The sequence below is a fragment of the Phasianus colchicus genome, chromosome 4 (genome assembly GCF_987193195.1).
Source record: "Phasianus colchicus chromosome 4, bPhaCol1.hap1.1, whole genome shotgun sequence".
In the NCBI taxonomy this organism is placed as follows: Eukaryota; Metazoa; Chordata; class Aves; order Galliformes; family Phasianidae; genus Phasianus; species Phasianus colchicus.
Window position 1 is genome coordinate 27,992,412 of NC_143439.1, and position 20,435 is coordinate 28,012,846.

Here is a 20,435-nt window from a genome sequence, read left to right on the forward strand (position 1 = left end):
GCTGTTAAGGTGGATTGGATGTTGCAAGAGGCAGTCTGTGGCTCAGGAGATCCCTGAAACAGTCATAGCTGTGAACTGAGATTAACATCCAGGAGAAAAAGTACTGTCTTGATCTCATGCTGTTTGTCTGGGATTCTGATGTTGGAAGCTGTCAGAGATTGGTGTGGTACTGAATGGATCTTGAGTCTGTTCCTGGGTGCTTATGAAAACCCTGTTCTTAACTAAGATCTAAAATATTTTATTTTCTTTGCTAGAGTTAAGCATATGAAATGTAACATACTTTTTTTTGGTCACTCAAATTTCCATTTTATCCTGGCTTCTCTGACTTGAAAAAAGAGAAATTGGAAGAGTTTGGGTTTTTTTCTTCTTTCTTTGATCTTGTTCTTTGCAAAACTGGACATCCACAGCCTGTGGACTACTTCTGTGCACAAAGAACTTCATATTCATAAGCCAAAACTCTGTATTTTTTTTTAAGATTAAGGAACACAGGCCAAGATCAGGTGAAATTAAAAATAAAAAATAAAAAAAAATAAAGAAAATCTCCTTAAAAATGCAAAGTCTGTACTTTCTCTGGATGACTGTGCTTTCTCAGCTGTGGTAACTGAAATGTTGTTATTTCTGCACATAGACTGAATCCAGGAAAGTACAGATTGCCTGTGGAAGAGAGAAGGGATCTTGATCTATGTTCCCGAGATGGATTTCACAACTAAGTATTAGGTTGCAAATGCTGGGGCCTTCTGGAGGCTGAAAATTAACTGTATCGGCTGCTTTCTTTTCTGCTGTATCTCTATTTTTTGTCTTTCTCCTTCACATGGATTTTTTTTTTTTTTTTACTAAATTTATATTTTCCTTTCCCAACTTTCCTAGTGTCTTTCCCTCTGTTTTCATTCTCTGTCTCCTTCTCATAGCTGTTTCTTTTGCCTGCTGATACTTCATCATTCTGTCCATTCAACAAAGCAGTCTAGTAAACATGAGGTGTCTTTTCCCTTCCACCTTAATGAGTTGATCTGTATATTCTCCTCGTGTCAGATCCATTTCTTAAATAATTTCTCACTACCTGTTTCATTCTCTCTCTGAATCTATATAAGATTGTTACTTGCGATTCTCCTTCAGTATTTCCCTTGCTTTTGGGTCCTATGTCCTTCAGCGTGCCACTTTGGCTGATACATTGAAGTCTCAAGAGAGCCTGGCAGGCACTGTTGCTCTTTTCTGATCTTGCCAATTGTAATATTTCTTCTATGCAAGGCACCTCATAATTTGAGTGGGGTCAGGCAGGACCTGAGAGCTGAACCTGTCCTGTCCAATGAATCAGCAGTGTGATTGAAAGAATTTGTGCGAGCCATTGCAATGATTTTGTTTGTTCCCATGCTGGGGACAGGTCTCATTGTTTCTCTCTCTCTTTCTTTTTTTTCCTTCTTTTCTGCAGTAATCAGTAAAAAGTGAAGAATGCACCAAAGACCAGGACAAGCCTTCTGCACCCTCAACATAGGTCTTGAGCAGGTCCTCTTAACACATAGGAAACAAGAAAAAACCTGAAACCAAACCTGGTAGGTAACAGTTTATCACAAGCCTGTTTGTTCCTCATTTGGAGTTGCTTACCACCACTCAGTTCCTGAGAGTTGCTTTGTGCTTGTGGGCATGTAGTTTATCTTTCAGATCTGTAATTAACCGCTTCCTCAGATACAGACACTAGATTGGAAATCGTATGTTATTGTGCATTTACCACTGTTTTGAGATTCTCAAAATAGAGAAGGTGGTATTTTTTATTTGAACAAATTGTACATTAAGAATTAAGTAGTTTAATAATAGCGCATCTACCTGCTACCATTGTTTTAATAAAATGAGAGCTGCTCTGGACTCGGCAGCAGTTATTTTGGCATCCGATAAATTCCTGAAGGATTTAAGTCTTGCTCATGATCCAAGCCCAAATTTCTCTTTTTGAGCACTCACACTGTAATAAAATTGATCGTAAGAAAAACACAAAATATAGAGGATTTGAACCCTTGGGGAAAGTTGTCTGCACATAGATGCTGTGGAAAAAAAAAGCTTAAGAGGCGAAAATGTGACTATAAAACTTATTGGTAAAATCAGTCTGTGGACACGCTGAGTCAAACCAAGTAGATGAAGATAAAATATGCTCCATATGTGCACTGTGTGTACTCCTGCGTAGAGCTAAGCTTGCTTTTGTGGGGAGGCTCTTCACCTACAGCCTCAAGGCTGACATGCTTTTCAAGGCAATCTGTCCTTAAAGATAAAGATGCTAACTTTAAATTATCTTTTCAAATGAGTTTGCATTGTGGACTGCTGCTTCTATTGAACTCCTAGAACGCTTCAGAAATTAATTTAGTCTGACTTTCCAGAAAACTTGAATGGAGACCAACTTAGATACAGATCTTTGGAATTTCAAGCCTTTTCCATATATCTCTTCATAGTCTGAATATTTTCTTTCCACCTAAAATAAGTCAGGCATGTTAGTAGCCCAGACATGAGTTAGACCCACTATGGCTCTTCACTACCTGTGAGCCTTGGGGCATAGGTAGTCTGGGTCCTGTTTCAAAAGGGGCAGATGTGGTCTGCTCTTCCTTCCTGTTCTGTATTTACCAAGGCAAAAATATATTTTGTCCATAGACTGTCCAAATAGATTCTTAAATCCAATGTGTGTTGTCCTTGCTTATGTGAGTGGCACCTCCAGGGACAGCAGCCTTACCCTTGTTGCTTCTTGCCCGGGGAAGATGCTATCCAGGCAGCGTGGCTGTGGAAATCTAGCCATGACACATTAGCAACACAAAGCACTTTTAATTCACACCATAAGTTTTAGCACACTTCTCTCTCTTGAGGACAGTGCCAAAGCAGGCATTAATCAGCTTTACTCTAGAAATTAGAATAGAAACTTGCTTGTAAATTACGACCATAACATTTCCGGCTTAAATTTCCCTACTCCTTTAAGCTAATGTTTTAAAAGACTAACCCTACCACTCTGGCAAGAGCTGTGTCTTGCCTTTATATCCATTTGGCACCCTCTTGCTTTTTTTTTTTTTTTTTTAAGCTGAAGAATTACATTATCTCTGTGAAATAACTTTCCTTCTTTAGTTGTTCAATTTGATTCAAGGATTTTTGATTAAGCGTTCAGGGGTTATGAATAAATAAGAACCAGCAGCCCAGTAATTGGTATATCATTACTCCCCAGTAGCACATTTAATCCTCAGCTTCGCTGCACCACGTAACCTTTTCCTTCAGTTCTCCGCCTCCTCCTCAATATAGCTTACAAAAAAAAGGAGGTGAAAAAAAAAAAAAGCAATGTCACTGCAAGCTTCACAAGTTAGCATTAAAATGAATACTTTTTAATTTCTCTGGATGAGATGGGGCCTTGTGCTCTGGGACAATGCTGATGGATGACATTTTAATGCAGCCGAAATGTTATTTTTACTGAACCAGGGAAAACTATAAATTTTGCTTCATTGCCACTGATGGCTCTATGCATAAAACTATGGTGGCGCCCATTGCCCATGAATAATCACCTCAGCATGGCAGATGTTACTTCGCAGAGAAAGCAATTCTTATGCCGAAGAATTGTGGAAAGATTAATTGTCTACAGCTGTTTCATGGCCCACAGCAATCTTGATACATTTATGATAAGTTTAAGAGCTCACTAGAGGCAGCTCCTATTCCCTGTTGTGAGTGAGGGGAAGGGGGGAGCGAATGGCTTTCTTCTGACACCTGGATTCATAGAATCTGTCAGCTCCATTACGGCCTTCATAGAAAGCTGCCTGTTGGCAGGTTTGGGATGATTGTGAGTGGGCTAAGATGCAGGAATTATCTAGACATAGATAAAGAAAAGGAGACTGAGAAGAATTATTCAAATTTGTGCAAATGAATTGCTTCCATTTTTCCTCCCTCTGCCAAGTGGAAATTGAACGTAACCCACTCTGACCTTTCTCTATTAAGTGCTGCAAATTGCAGTAAATGCATAGTTCTGAGTGCCCTAATGAGACAAAGCTCCAGCAATGCCTCATTAATAAGGAAAGTTTGACCTTGCTGGTCAGCCCTTCATTCGATATTGAAAAGAAATAGGAAAAAAGAAGAGATGACCTGCTGTAAATTTTGAACAATACCTTTGATTTAGTTTGTATATACTCCCAAGCAGACACTTCAACCTTTTTTTCCCTTCCATTTTTTGCTGTACAAGTGAAGGAGGAGTATTTACTTATTGGGTTCTCGGTTAATTCATGACAACTCTGGTGATTTGTGCCAGGGATGCGTGCAGGCAGCCTGATGAAGTTTTTTTTTTAAATGTTTTTAGTATACTTGTATTGATGAAAGAATATTGATACTCTCCATCCTATACAGACTTGTTTTCCTTTTTCCTCAGCTTGTATCTGTTATCACTGCCAGCATGAGTTCACTTGCTACTTGAAAGCAGCACTGCAAGGAAACTATGCTCTATCCTTAAACATGTCCCTGGAGGAGGGAGCATGCCAGACATGATGGGAGATATTTACTACTCATCCCAAAAGACAAACTCTCTGATTCTGGTCAGTAAGCTCCTTTTTCAATACTTAAAGAATTAATAATTTTGATTTACATCATATATTTAACTATACTTGTCTTTTATTTCTGTTCTTTGCTATGTTCATCATTTTTAATATTTTCTGCCATGTGTTGAAGTAACCTAAGGGCCGTAGGTATTTTCTCCGCTTGCTAATGCATGCTTGCACTAGCTGTGTGTTAGACTGTTGCAAATAATAAATAAATGAACAAGAAGCTGAAGTCTGCTCAAAAATGATTAATAAACTAAAATAATGTCACTAAATTGTCTGAATAACATAGAAAGAATTAACTGATGAACTCTATCATAGATTCACAGTGCCTCCAGAAATTGTATCCCCTTTTGGGACACTGCAGTAAAAGGGAGCTGGGTGAAGTCTGTGGGCTCCAGGCAACTGCTGCAGTAGCATCCTTAGATCAGCTTTTGGAAGTTTAGGAAAGCATTGAAAACTGTCATCAGTTTTGTAAGCAGAGCTGCAGCACACTGAAGGTGACCTGGACTGCCAGACAGAATACAATTAAGTGCTTTGCAAGTTCAAGACATCAAATGGTTAAATGTTGATTAAGGGATCTAGTTTTGTCCATCAGCTTTTGAAGGTGTTGGCTTGAGGAACTAAGGAGTGAAGTACCATCATTCTCTTGCAGATCATTGTTCACAGAACTGTCTTCTAGGGCGGATCACAAGAACTATGCTCCTTCTTGGGGTACAAAGCTCATATCCAGTCAGCTCAGGAAGCAGCACTAACCTTGTTTAGGAGGATGCTAAAATGTGTTTTCCTGTCTGATAGGCTAACTGTTATTATTGTCCACAGAGATGCTTTTCAGCATGGTATGACTGTCATGGATGCTGGTGTTACATGTCCCTAATAAGGAGCAGTATTGGGAAAGTTTTGAAACTTTTGGGACTCTAAGGGAAGGTCTGGCATATACCAGAGTGACAGTATTGCACTGTGGCAGTCAGAAACACTGCAGTCAAATCTTACAGGAAAAACTGACATCTGAAACCCCACTTTTATGTTTAAGAATTTGAGAATGATAACAAAAGAAAGATTTCAGGGAATAAAATGCATGTTATAATGCTTTTGTAATCAAGAGCAGAGTTACACTTCTTTATGAGGGTGTCCTCAACTGCTTGTAGCAATACCATTCATTCCACAGCTGTTTCTGTTGTGCAGTTAGTGTATGGTAGGTAAACACACACAGCTGGAAACTGGATCTCAAAGCTCCAGTTCCCAAATTGCGGGCTGTGGTTCATGAGGTCACAGTAAGTGATCTGTGGCAGGTCTGCAGACCTGTCAACTGGAATAACATATATATAAAAACTGCTTTCGAAGTAGCAATGCTGCAAGTGGTGAAAATTTGAAGGGTAAACAGTAGTCATTAATCCAAAAGGTGTGGGAATCTTTGTCATAAGGTCTTTGAATCAGCTGTATGGTTAAGATTTGTGAAGGGGTTTCTGAGAAAGAATGTAGATATACGCTGTGTACAGTAAGATACCGTGTGATGGAAGGTATGAGTACTTGTAATGTTGATTTTCATCCCTAGGTCAGCTTTAGATCATTTTTTGCAAGTTTCATATATTTAACTTTGACATCCTTCTGAGAATTTACTATTTCCTTATTAGACCTAGAGTAACAAATGTATGTGGCCATATAAAGAGAGGAATATGAGAGGAATATTAAAATTATCAGTTCAGTAGATTTACTGTGTGACACAACACGTGACAAAGAGCACAAGTGCTACATACGTAGCAGAGTTCATCCTCAGCTTACTTCACGCAAGCAGTTCAAAGACTGACTTTTTATTTTTTTAAGTTATACATGGAAAAGGATAGAATTTCATCCACGTATTCGTAAATCAAAATTGTTCACTAAAATTCTGCAAATATGTCTTAAAATGCCAATTATTTGTAACTGGACATTGCATGAAATGTTCAAAAGTTGAGACAAGCCAGGCAGGTTTTTGTAGAATGCGTGAGCCCTACACCTCTGGATAAGTGCAACTCTTAGAATCTTGTTCCCACAGAGAATATTTATACTTAAGACTTAAAATGTTCTTTTTATATCAATATTTTCCAGCGTGAACTTAAAACGTACAATTTCTCCAAACATTCCTCCAGAAGGAGTCGTTTGTTTGAATGTGATGAAAGCATCTCAGAAAAGATTGCCTGTGCAGCTGGAATAATTCTGAATAAAATTCTGATGAATTTATATACAAGGTATAATACTCTCTTTCCCCCAATAAAGGGTGCTACTTGAACCTGATGAATAAGGTTAATAACTTGTTGCCAGTTTCTTCATTCTTCTGGATCAGGACTTGAAGCCTAGTTCAAAGATATAGTAACGTAATAATAATTTTTCCAGTCTGAAGAGCCTTGTAAATAGCAGAGATTAGTCTGCTGTGTTATTTGGGTGGGAAAATGCAATAGTAGTTATTCAGTGAAGCAGCAAAATGTACAAAAGTGGCTTAAATGTTCCTTTGTGGGAGCTGTCACTGAACTAAAATATGACACGTGATTTTGAGTAGATTTTTTTTTTTTTTTGCTGCTGTAATTAACTTTGTCTTTTGACAACTCCTTCTGAGGGATATATTAATTAAATATGGGATAATGAATAGAGACAACTAGATCACCAGGGTATAAATCAATTGAGGAGTTCTGATGATACCATAAACCACAAGAATGGAGTATGTGCAGTTAATAATAACATCAAAAGACTGTGATTGATTTGGAACTTAGCGATCCTTCCACATTCATTATTATTTTATATAAAGCATAAAAATGAGTGGTGTGTTATGCAAAGACAAGATGATTTTTCTCCCTCGGGTTCTTTGATAAAGGAGAAATTTTCATTGTTCACAGTCAAAGAGGATGCCATGCTTATTGCATCGAGAGGGATAGCAGTAGATCTTTACATAGTGACAGAGAATCCCTGGGATTAAAGATGGTTTTGCTGTAATGATTTGTGTGTTCTATAGAGAAAACAGGTAATATTCTTTGGTGTTTTTAAAATGCTACTGCTTGGAATCAACTAAAACTTTGCTGATTATTATTTATTTTTAATTATTATTTACTGTCAGGTTGCACCTGTTTGCCAGGTTCTCCAATGGAGTCCAAGGCCTTTTTCCTGTAAGTGACCTCAGATTTTTACTGCCTTTAGGAAAACAAACAAAGAAAGCCTCCCCAAAACCCAACACACTGAAGTACATTTAAAGTATCTGAAAGTGCACTGATTTTCTCTGTGATAGAATCTTTTTTTTCTTTTGTGCCACCCTTCTGGCAGTGTGTTTTTGATCTGTGACCAAAACAGTGTTGTTAAGATACCCAAGTTTCAGCTATTTTGGGATTGGCACAGCTGAAACAGCGAATGCCAACTGATCAAAGGAGTATTCCATACCTCTTACTATCTCAGCTCACAAGTTTTCTCACTTTTTCCCCTTACCACTGAGGGGAGCAAGTGAGCAACAGTGAAGGGCTTGGCTGCATACCAGGGTTAACCCACAACAAACGGCAAATAACTCTTTTTATCAGAGGTTTAGTTCAGACTAGATTGCTTTCCTTGCAGCCAAGTGTCTGCACAGTCAATCTGTCCCAAAGTGTGCTCTCTGTGGTACTGGAATAGTTGTTCTTGAAGATGGCAGCATGAATACACACGCACGCTTCTGTGAAATAGCATTTGTTGGGCACAGGGACACTGAGTTATGCTGTGCACACTCCCTTTGTGCTCAGTGTTTTCCATTTTAAATGTATTTGGCATGGGGAGATGAGGAGAAGCAATACGTGATGTCTTGGTGCATAATTGAGAGTGTTTAGTGGGGGAAGTCTTCAGGCAGAGCTATGAGCTGATGCTCCCCTTAGCTTTGCAGTGATGAAGTGTATAAGGAAAGGATTTTAGCAGATAAATAGGGCCTTGGTCAAAGTCTTGTTACTGTTTCTTAATAAACCTTTCAGATGTGGTTAGGTATCCCTGGGTCGTGTCACACTTGTCTCCTGCTCTAGCAACATTTTAAAGCTAGGTTCACTTTTATTTACCTTGCAGTTATAATTGCATGCATACATAATGCAATCTTGTTGCTTCAGGAGCTTCTCTTGCCCTGGAATCTGCTCTGAGTCCTAAAAGGAACCTGACTGCAGATGGCTTGTGCTCAAAACGTGTTCATATTGCTGTAAGGTGCCTTCCAAACACACAGGCGGATGAAATGACAGCCATTTTTAAAAATGTTGGTCTGTCCCTCTAAAATGTCTATTTGCTGCTAGGGGAACAGTGTATAAGTAAATCACATTTTAAACATCGCATCCATTTTATTCGTTGAAGCTTTGGGCATATTTTAATACTGCAATGCCAGCATTTTAAGTGTATTTTTGTGAGGCCTCTAGAGTGCTGTCACGGGTAGGCACCATATAAATAACATTTATTGTTATTATCATTGTATGTCGTATTCACTCTGTTTTGCTACCATTAATAAACCATTCAGGCAATGTTGTTGCAATGTATAATATTAGCACCAGCCTCCTTTGGGAGACATATATTGGGGTACTTAATATTCTAGCTGTTTCCTGGGCCGTCTCTCCACAGGCACAGGCACTGCAGTGTGTTCAAAGTTCAATATAAAAAAAATGGGCTGGCTGTGCAAAGATCACAGCATCCTACAGCACGCCTTGCTGTAACTCACGCCATGGCTGCTGCTGTCCAAATTCTGCTACACAAGATAATAGTAAATTAGTGAGACTGCCTGTTACATTGGGAATGCTGTTTTGCTTTTAAAATGGCTACTGCTGAAAAAACAAAACAAAACAAAAAAACAAAAAAAACACCACTAATTTTGTACACCTCCTTTTCAGTTTTCAAGGCAATGCTGTTGCCCTGCAATCCCCTGTGGGGCTTCCTAAATCACAGAAGTGCAATGCACTGAAAAAAAGCCAACTGTGGAGCTCATGGTTTGTTTTGAGCCGTGTATTAATTTGCACTGAGGATTTGAGCCTTATGAATTTCCTCCTTAATGGCTGCAAAGCAAAACGGCCGTGACCTTTTCTGTTAAGAAACAGTATACGAAATCAGTCATGCTTGAAATTGCACTTAAACAAACATCCCAACAACATTGCTGACGTTAGTCACCAATAACAAGTGAAAAACAAACATGAGTTGCTGGTTTGGAGGGATTCTGTGCTGTGTGCCAGCAATAGGGGTATTGCAGGTGCTGCCTGTAGGGCCAACTCACAGCATGGATTGCAGCTGTTGTCCCACGAACAAAACACCTTTTTGAAGGTAAATGCCCTCGGGAGAGTCCTGTGGACTTGTGTGCCTTGTTTCTTGTGCAAACAAAGCCATCTTGTGGAGGAATCTGAGTAATGGACATGTAGTATAACAGTCACCTGAGACTGAGAGGATTCCACACTGAAATGACATTGGAATTGGGCTCCATGATTTTTTTATATTCACTTCAAACAGGTTGCCCTGAAAAGCTGTGGATGCCTCATCCGTGGAGGTGCTCAAGGCTGGGTTGGATGGGACTCTGGACAGCCTGAGCTGGTAGGTGACAATTCTGCCCACAGAAGAGGGTTGGAGCTAGTTTTTAAACTCCCTTCCAACCTAAGCCATTTTATGATTCTGTAATTTCACTGCAATTGGTAGGCATCTGCTTCTTGAAAAAGGATTCTAAGGATTGTTGTGTCCACTCCCTTACAGAAATCAGCAGCTACCTCACAGGTAGTGTATCTAGAATTGAAAGGACCAGAAAAAACTTGTCTGTGATTTCTTTGCTTGTTTTCTAGGTATAAAGCAAGAAGTTCCTCTGTGAGTGACAGAAACCTTTTAAATAAAAGTCCTGCTGAAGACTCAGTCCTGAGCAAGGCTGGAGGTGAGTACCACACATAGCTTTCTGCAGTTCAGTCATCATTGGGTACAGCCTGTTGTCATTTAGTAGCAGGGAGCTTTTCAGTACCATCTGCTGATCACATTACATAGGTAATAAAGAGGAACAGAACATAGCACAGCATGGGAAAATTGGGTGGAATCTGAGTCTGTTTGTAAATACATATTTCAGCAATGTACATAACAGGTATTGTTGAGCACACAGTGTGCAGGTGAGTTGGGCTGTGACTCTCTTTTTCCTGAGCACAGTTACATGAATACAGTCATGTATTTCATTGTTAGGGTGACACTGTCCCCATTCATGATTGCTTCACAGTTGTGGTGCAGACTGTAAGTACCTGTTTATTTCAAGAGATTCTCTGTGTGTCTGATCTGCCAACATGAGGATATCATGCTGGAGTTCTGGATCAGGCATACAACACTACCTCTATTGCAAAAGAAGATAGAAGTACTGCAATCTTGGTGGAAGACTATTAGTTTAAATTATAAAGACTGCTGGATTATCACAAGCAGTCAGGGTGACTCTCCGACTAAAGAAAACACAGGAAGAAAGATCATGTAGCTCTTCCTAGCATCTGTGTGCTGCTTGCTGCATCCTTTCAGACCTTTCCTGACCTGGACTGTCACTTGCAGAAATCCCAGGGCAGCATGCAGGCCTCCCGTTGTTCTTTGTGCTTATTACTTTATTTCAGCCCTTTCTTTTTCAATTTTGGGATTGATGTGTGGCTCTGGTGGTGATGTGCAGTGTCATAAATAGACACCCTAGTGCAGACAGTTTGTAGTCCATGTAACCGAGGAGTCAGCTGCTGCTCTTCCACTTCTCCCTGTTTTGCCCTACAACTTAAAGCTCAGGAAAAATGGTGAGTCCTGATACTTAAAAATACTTATGTATTTCTTACACACATAAGAATATAGTATGTATTCTAACTTAATATTTATTTTAAAACTTTTGAAAACAATATACAAATGGGAGCATTTTGACATTTCTTTTAGAACTTGATGCAAAATGTTTTTGGTGTGAATATGACTGCCTCAAAAAATGCAATGTCACAGGTTGCGATGGGCCCTTCATGGAAGACCTTTAACTGAAACTGAACTTTTCTGGGACTCTTTGCTTGCATTTTGAAAGCTGTGAACCAATAACCCACGTAGTGTTTGCAATGGCCAATGTGCTATGCCTTCTCCTAGAAGGGGGAAAAATGTCAGGGAGGAGTGGGTAGCTGGAAAAGGAATGAGAGTTGAGAATCAAGAGCAACTCATCCAAGTCCACTCCTGGTCGCTACCTGTTGGTAGCAAAGGGAAGATGAATCACCAGCTCAGGTCTGTGACAGCTTTCCTGAGATGAGAAAAAAGGGACCCGGTAAATGCATGCAGCCTTCTCCCATCATCCCTTTAATAACCTGTAATATTGTAGCAGGATATTTTTGTCACACCGAATCTGATTGATGGTCTTGGCTATAAGACATTACAAGTGTAGAGTAAATTGACCAAACACCTAAACATACAAATTATTAAAAGGAGGGGGAGCAGGCTGCGGCCTCTTGGGGAAAGCAGGCAGGCTTTAGTTAAGATGATCCCATTTCCAAGTGCAATTTATAGTCTATTGACTTGCAGCAGTGTCTTTTCAGATGTGAGGAAATTGTCATACATTGCAAATGAGAAGCTGTTTTGACACCAGGATCGCAGAGAGTGCCAGGAAGAAATGATATCAATGCCTGGTCTGTTAAGGTTAAATGAAGTTGCATTGTTGCCAGCAGATAGGCATTCATTTCCTTTTCTTCCCTGCCTCTCCCTGTGTACAATTACTGTGATTAGGATGAGTAACAATGTGCTTCTGACACCCGTTGTATTGACAGCTCGCCTAGTTTTTTCCACTCAAGTGGCACTAGTCATTACTTAAACACTTGGATATTTTGACAGGGAAGATCCATGCCTGCCAGTCAAGTGTATCAATGACAAGAGGGCCTTAGCCCCTGGATGCATACCTCTGAATTAAAGCAGTCGATGCCCTCACTACTACAATATGATAAACCTTGTTTTGCAACAGGGCTCTGGCAAGTGGTTAGACACTTGGATGCACGCGGTCCCTTCTACCTGCTTTCTCCACACATTCCTGCTATTCATGCACTCATATTTTTTTCCCCTACGTGTTGTGGACTTTTGAAGGAAATTGTGATTGCAAAGCAGGTTATTTCAGAGGGAAAAGGAAAGGAAGTGGTAATGGGCTTTTACACTGTGAGATAGCTTTGGTTCAGAATATTCTGGAAAATAGCAAAGATTAGCATGAGTGGGTCTCTCTGAGAGCTGAGCAGATACTGGAAGGATAAAGGTGCCTTAAGTTCTTGCCATGTCCCTTCTAGAAGTTTTGGTGTTAGAGGCTGGTGTTTTCTTCCAGTAGACTGTGTTTTAATTGTTGTAGTTCTTGGATCCATTCTCAGAGGAATAAGCATTTGCATTTCAGCAGTATGCTCCCATCGCTTGCCAACAGTGCACTGCTAGTAGTGCTAGGAAAGCCTTTGCAGAGCATTTAAAGATATTTGCTTTTCCAGTACTTTCTCTCTTCACTGAAACAGGACAGCCTTACTTATCTAGAAACAGTCAAACGATAGCATGGGCTCATGTGACTATGGGAACATTTACCTAAGAACAGGATGTGGCCAGCTGGCTGTTGATGCTTTGCAGAAAACTCCAGCAGCTTGCAGGCTGATGTGACACCTAGCACCTTTCCTTTTTATGTTCATTATCTCTGAATTCCTGTTATGACTGGAAGAGTCAGCAGGATGACAATGTATATTGGAGTCTTGGGCCAAAGCACTCTTAAACAGCATCAAATTCTACAGCCTAAGTGCACTGTGTTGGAGAAGAGATGGCATTTGTTGGTATGACCTATTTTGTGGGATACATTACATAGGAGGCTTTACTTATGATATATTATCTGATTACAGGCTAATCATAGAATTGCTAGGGTTGGAAAAGACCTCTAAGATCATCTAGTCTAACTGTCAGATGATGCTTTGTGTACAGTACGCAGTGCTTATGCAGATGGAGAGCACGCGTGGTCTTGACCTACCTGAGGACTTATTCCAAATTACGTCTTCTGTAAGTTTCAGAAGTGAATACATATATGGCACAGTTTCTTAGTTCTTTGTTGACAGGAGGCTTTGGTAGTTTCTGTTCAAATTAGAGGAAATTTTTGGGATAATAAGAAAAGTTCTGTGCTGAATCCAACATGTTTGAATACTTGAATATATGCTGGAAACATATTCAGTTGCTTAAGTATTATTGTGATTTGTGAGACCTGTTGGACATTGCAAATATCCTTGTTTATGTGAATATACATACATGTGCACAGTTCAACAGATATTTGCAGAGATACTAAGCTCTGGTACTCAGCAACACTGCTGCACTTTCACAATCCGCTCCCTTTCCTAGCCCAGTGCTGGATAATCAAAGCAAATGGTTCGCAGATTTCTATTGGAATCAGGAAGGAGGCTAAGTTTTACTGGAAAATCAATTATGCAGTAGGCAAAGTATCCCTATAATGTTCAGCAAAAAAATGTGCTGGCATTCAGGACACTACATTGGAGAACACATTTATCATGATTTCCATGATAGCCTCAGCCTTCTGTATCACAAGAGTAACCTCTGAACTTTCTTGAACCAAACAGTCTTACGGACAGCTCTGCCTACATAGCATTTTAAAAATTTGCTTCTTAACTGAGCCTTGGTCTGGAAGCCTAGTAATCTGAGTCCTTCCATCTCCACAGAAGTCTTAGTAAACATTTCCTGTAGAGGAGATTTTTTTTTTTTTCCTCCTGACCTGTTTCTTTGACTCAGAGCTCTAAAAAGGATTTCTTATGGGTCCCTAGTCATCTCCCACCAGTGATTTCCCTCAGGAAATAGTAGACTAAATTTAATTAAATATATAGACCATTAAATGTAGATTCTACCAAATGAATGCTTCTAGCAGTCACATAAACTTCCTTTAAATGCTTGTCTCTTTTCTTAGCTTGACAGTTAACTTTTCTATTGCAGTTTACTATGGCCTCGGCATAGTCAGCAGTGTTGTGCTAGGTGGTGTACAAACAAAAGCCTGGAAAAAATTAGGGACAGTCCTTTCACTGAGCTATTTACAACCCAAAAGTGTGTACACCTGAGCAAATGGCTGTGTCATTACCGTCTGAGAAACTATAAATGCCAGCTCTCAGCTTTAAGATGTAGTATTGATGTCAGGCTTTGCTAGACTTTATTTTTAGTGTTGTTCCGCTGTCTGAAAACAAGCACTGTACTGAGACACAAGTGCATGTGGAAGATCCTTCACTACCTGAAGGTAGAGGTCTTCTTCCTCTGACTGTTGTGATTTTTTTTTTTTTTTTTTTGCCCCAGCTGCATTCCTAATCTAACTGCAGAATCTGTAGAAAAATAGAGCAGAAGGGATGTTATGGAGCATCTCTCTCCCCGAAAAAGTTTTAGTGATACTTCTGTCCTTCCTGACAGACGTCTGTCCAATGAATGGTTGAAGGTGTTCCTTTACATCCTTTCCAGGGGCTTCACAGCCTTTCCAGGCTGTCCGTTGCATGGTTTTCATTACCTTCCCCATTAGAAAGCATTTTTTATAAAACCTAATTTGCTTTGCTCTGCCTGCAGCTTATGGCCCTCCTTCTTGGCTTCTCTGTTTGAATGTGGAGAACAAGTCATTCTTTTCCTCTCTGCAGCAAAATGTTTATGACTAAATCTTATGACTGTTCTGTCATGCATTCAGTTTAACCTCCTCAGGCTGAAAAACCTCAATTCTTGCAGCTGATGGTTTCCTATGTCTCATCTCTGTATGTATATTTTGAGGCGTATTGATTCACCCATGTGATACCCTTTTCTGCAAAGATGAAATTGCTTTAACTGTATTTTTCATCCACTTCAAATGGTGTTTAAGCATGCAAGGGATAGAGTCAGAAAAGCAAGTCTTGCCAACTTGCAATAAAGAACAGAGCTCTTCCCAGAGTCTCATCAGTATTCTGGTATCTTTGGCTAATGGAAACTCGTGACTGTTCTCATGGACAAGAGGAGATGTGCATGGATGAAAAGAAAATGCCTCCAATCTCCTATTATTATTACTAGTTGCAGTCTTGAAAATTCTGTGGCTGGAGGAAATCATTTTGTGGAAATCTATACTTTTTTTCTGTTATTACTGACCAACAATGGACTATTTCCTTGTCTGTTTGTGACAGAAAACAGCATCAGAGCTAAAAAGACAGTTCACTTAATATAAATTAGTAAGAAAATGAAGTAAATGAGAAATGGTGGCATTAAAAAAGTGTTCACTTGGTCGGGAGTTATTCTAGGTGCAAAGAAAGCAACAGCAAGTGTGCTTAGTAGTGTCTGGGAAGGGAGAGTTACAGGTGTTATGTGCTTGCCCTGAATATGTGTAATGGATAGGTGAGAGGGGATTAGATTTATAAAAAGTTATATTTCCTTCATATATGAGAATGGTTAAAGGATCCTGGAGCATGTATTCAAAACTTGTCCATGGCTATTCTTCACCATGCTTGGAGCTCAAATTGAAGCTGATCAACAGGAGAGGTGTGAAATCTAGACAGGCTCATTTCAGGGGTTTCAGAGCTCTGGGGGAAGAAGTATGGGGACTTTGCCCCGCTGAAGTTATGCTACAGAGATGATGCTACCAGCACCTCCTTATAAGGTGTTTTTTTTTTTTTACCTTGCATCTTCTCAGAGAGTGTTATTTCTTTGTGCTTCCTGATAGCACGCTTTCAAAGCCAGCAAGACAGGTTTTGGTGTCTTGCACTGCAAAATATTATAATCCTCATGTGGATTGCGTTGCTGACATACTGAGTCCTGTCAAAAACTGGTAATGAGCTGTGTTCATTGTTCTCTTCTATATGATTGTATAAAATGTGATCTTTTTAAAAAAATCTTTTATTTTATTTTTCAGCTCACATGTTGAGCTGAGACCTAAATCCTTCCCAGCTGATCTGAAGGGAGGGTGAATACATAATATTTTTTAATAGTCAAGTTAAGTACCAGGCTGGTCTTCAGAATATGCAGCCACCTCTGACAAATAAGAGTCATTTTTCAGATAGCCAGTAAACAAAGCTGCCTGGTAACACCCGAGGGATGTGAGCACTTTAAGCATTCTTCACATGTCTAGGACAAAGCTTGGCTATAGCAGTCAACAGTCTTGGGGGAAATGCTAAGCGTGGATATCTTCATTACTTTTCAATTAAGCAGCAAGTTTATGGATTGCAGGGAACCTTCAAGGGAAGGTGAGCTTGAATTTAACTCCCAGGGATTGTATTGGGGAGAGCTGCCCTCTTGAACAGTGTATGTTTTGGGAAAGGATCTCAGGAATAGGATTTATCATCTTGAAGGAACTCCACTTCTGAAGCACTGTGAGAGTTAGCATTACTGGCTTTGTGGTGACTGATGGATACCAGAGAAACAGGCTCCAGGAATAAATGGCTGTTGTTATTTCTCACTTACCCTAAAAAAAGTCACTATTTCTTTAAGATCACAATCCCATTAATTCATGTTCTACATTTAACTCTATTTTTTTTAATACCTCATTTAATTTCATGGTTCTTAGAAACCTTTCACCCTCAATGAAGAACAGTTCCTTCAGGGATGTGTTCACATTGCAGTGGGGATTTCCATGAATTAAGGCCACATCCTTAAACTGTTGTGTGGTGCCTCCCAGTGAAGCCAGAAGGAGTTAATTACTGGAACATTGTGGAAGGAGAGTAGAAAGAACTTTTCAAAACCTTAGTGTGGTCATTACAGACTTCAGGTTTTTCTTTTATGGCCCACCCTTTACGATCAGTTTTGGATGATATTCTCCAGGTATATCACAGAATCATAGAGATTGGAAGGGACCTCTGGAGATCACTGAGTCCAACCCTCTACTAAAGCAGTTCCTCAAAGCAGGTTATGCAAGTAGGCATCCTGAAAGCCAATTTGAGTGCTTTCCACTAATGCGTTATTCCAACAATTTGGGCACAGAAGCAAGATCAACTGTTCTGTTCTATCATGTTTCTTCTTTGTGGTTGGATTTAATGGTCTTTAAAGTCTTTTCCAACCTGAGCAATTCTATGATTCTAGCATGCAGCTGTTGTTAGACTAGCGGTTTATGCTGACTCTGCTGCTTTGCTGGATTCTTTTTAGAAAAAGCTGTGGCACATACTTATTTGGAATGAGATGATGACATCTTCTGGAGTGGCACGACAGTTGTTCTGCTGCTTTATTAAAGATGACATAAGATCAAATAAGCTGAAAAGGAGCAGAACAGAGTGAATGGAGACCATAAATGGTATGTCAGCTGAGTGCCAGAGTGGGATATGTTATAATAACTGTATTCATGGCATGGAAGCATTGCAGAGAAAAAGGAGAACACAAACACTATCTGTCCTGTTGTCTGATCAATAACATCTGAGATAATGTCCTATATTTGAACGAAAAAAAGCTCACACCAACTTCATCGACCACACAAAACGAAATGCCCTCAAAGGTTAAGAAACAACTATTAAAAATGTAAGATCTTCAATTTATATTTCAGAACTTTATACTCATTATAAAATGGAATATATTTTATAATTACGCCAACAACAATTAATTAAGATCAAGAACTCTTCAATCAAGAATGATTGAATTAATAGAAAAATCATTATAAGGCTCCAGTTCGTCTTAGAATTTTAGCAAATAATTTATTATTCAGTAAATGCTTGGACTTAAACACACTTTAAAACAGGCACTATTTTTCTTTGTCCCTTCACATGGGTTTCAGTCCCAGCCTTGCAGTCCAAGCTGAACTGCCATCTTTCTGCAGAGCTCTGCTGATTTCAGCAAAGCTTTGCTGGAGACTCAGAGTCTGTCTGGGTGGAGGTCAGCCTCTCTCTGTGGGAGAGAAGACAACTTTTGTTTGCATATTGTAAACATTGTGCAGTATAATTAATGCATGCTTAAGATGATTCTGTATTAAGCTATTTTGTACAAAAGCAGTAGGCAGTGAACCTGATGGCCCTCTGCTTACCATTGAGACACTGGCACCTAACACCCAAGTGAAGTGAGTGCCGTGTGCTTGGGTTGCTTCCACAATCTGAAAGTCAGAATGCACACTGATTTTTTTTTTTTTTTCTGGATTATTCTAGTTTCATTTTTGCAGGTCCTTGGCATCAAGCACTAAGTGAGTGTGTGGTGATACAAATGGGCTTGCTAATAGTGCAAAGGAAACTACTCTAGCTGTTTATCTTTCCTACACGAAAGTGATTTGATTCCTTCATCACCTCTCCAATTCACTGTAACTAGGGTACTATGAGTATGGAAGTCATTTTGGGTCACTGCTGTAAGGAGCTGCATGGGTAGAACAAGCAGTGCTTTTAACAGGGGAGCTGATAAAGTCTGGCTCTGTGTGGGTCTGTCTCAAGAATGTGCTTCTGTGTGTACTTTCTGAAAGGAGTCCAACAGCATTTCTGTCCCTGCTGGTGAGTGTATGTCATGGCTTTGATCTCTCCTGAGGCCCTGACAGGGGCTTGTTCTCTCCCTGTCTCTTCTACTTGGCTGCAGTGGGAGCTCTATGTCTTCGAGACCACTGATAGTCCATCAGAGTTGGTCTGAATTTCTTCTTGGGTTGAAAAGCTGTTGGGGAGGGACAGAAATACAGACAGGTAGCATGACTGCAAGTTCTGTTTCTTTAGTGAGACCAAGTAGATTAACAGCCATAACAAAAGCTAGTATTTCTAGATCCAGGGTATGTATAGTGTAATCTTTCATGTAAGAATGAATCACACTCAGAATTACTCATGTGGTAGTCATACTTAAAAAGCCTTTCTAAGTACTGCAATATTTAAAAAATGTAAGTGTAGAATGTAAAGGATATTGTCCAAGTGTCTCCTTTTCTGTTCTGGGATTTGTGCACTGTCTTCAGATTGGATTTATTTATCTGTATGTATGGAATACGTTTCTCCTTTAACAATGCTATGTAAGTTCTTGTATCTCAGCATCAGGATGCAGTCCTCTCATTCTTAGGCCCAAGTTGATGTCTTACACATTAAGTTTGCTGTGAAGTTCAATTGACTAGTTGGAGTAGAGAATGTGGAACTTATTACTGTTCGTGCAAAATGTATGCTGTCTGTGTAATATTGTATGCCTAGATTTTTTTTCTTATACTGTTCTTTACAACTGTGTAGGACATTTGAAAGTAGTGATCATATTACTTTCTTACATAACTTGATAAAAATTCTATAGATTAAATCTGAATTGTCTTTAGTATGAGACATCTTTGCTACTTTCAATTCACTTTAAAGAATTTATTTCTCTAAATCTGTAGGGTCAAATTCTGTACTCTTCACTCATGTTGCTCCCGCTTCCTTTCATTTTCTGTAGTCCTTTTCAAAATAAATATGCTGAACTTGAATTTCTGTCTGCTCAGCCAACACAAATTTTCACAGACATTAGAAAACTTCTGTCAAGTTCACAGGACGTCTCCTGGTGATTAGCCTCATTAACCAAGACTTAGTCCTCTTGCTTTCTTTAGTTTTGGAGTGAAAACAGCTTCATTCCGAAACAGACAATGAGATAAAAATAAATGGAAGTACTGCATTATTAGTGTCCTTCTTCATGGCTTTCTCTTCTTCAGATGTGTGTTAATATTAGAGTTACTTAGTTCTATTTCCTGATTAATCTTGAGCACTTTAGTGCGCTCCCTCTGATTCCTAGATCAATTAGCCTGTCTTTCCACAGTTTTCTGGGCTTGGTCAGACAAAAAGAAAACATGGCCGAAGTAATGAATCTACACACCATTCACAGTTTCCTTTTGCATGCACCCAGTCTGTTTCTGGCCTCTGAGAAATCTAGCTATTAAGAAATATATTTATTTCCATGCTGTATCTATATATAAATCCCACCATCACACATGTTTTTTTTTATTATTATTATTATTGTCCAACTCTGCCTGAGTATTTATGTTGGCTCCTTCTAGAAGAGAACTGAAGTCAGGGGAATTGAACCAAATAG

The 20,435-nt window shown here is 39.4% G+C and overlaps 1 protein-coding gene across 1 annotated transcript in view; it reads left to right on the plus strand.

Annotated features, from left to right (window-relative positions):
- Positions 1-7,623: 7,623 nt before the first annotated feature.
- Positions 7,624-20,435, plus strand: part of CDS1 (CDP-diacylglycerol synthase 1) — a 287,455-nt gene continuing 274,643 nt past the window's right edge. Inside the window, exons 1-3 of the mRNA XM_090139027.1 lie at positions 7,624-7,672; positions 9,993-10,073; positions 10,316-10,401. The gene's annotated coding sequence lies outside the window, so the exon portion shown is untranslated. The remainder of the gene's footprint in view (positions 7,673-9,992; positions 10,074-10,315; positions 10,402-20,435) is intronic.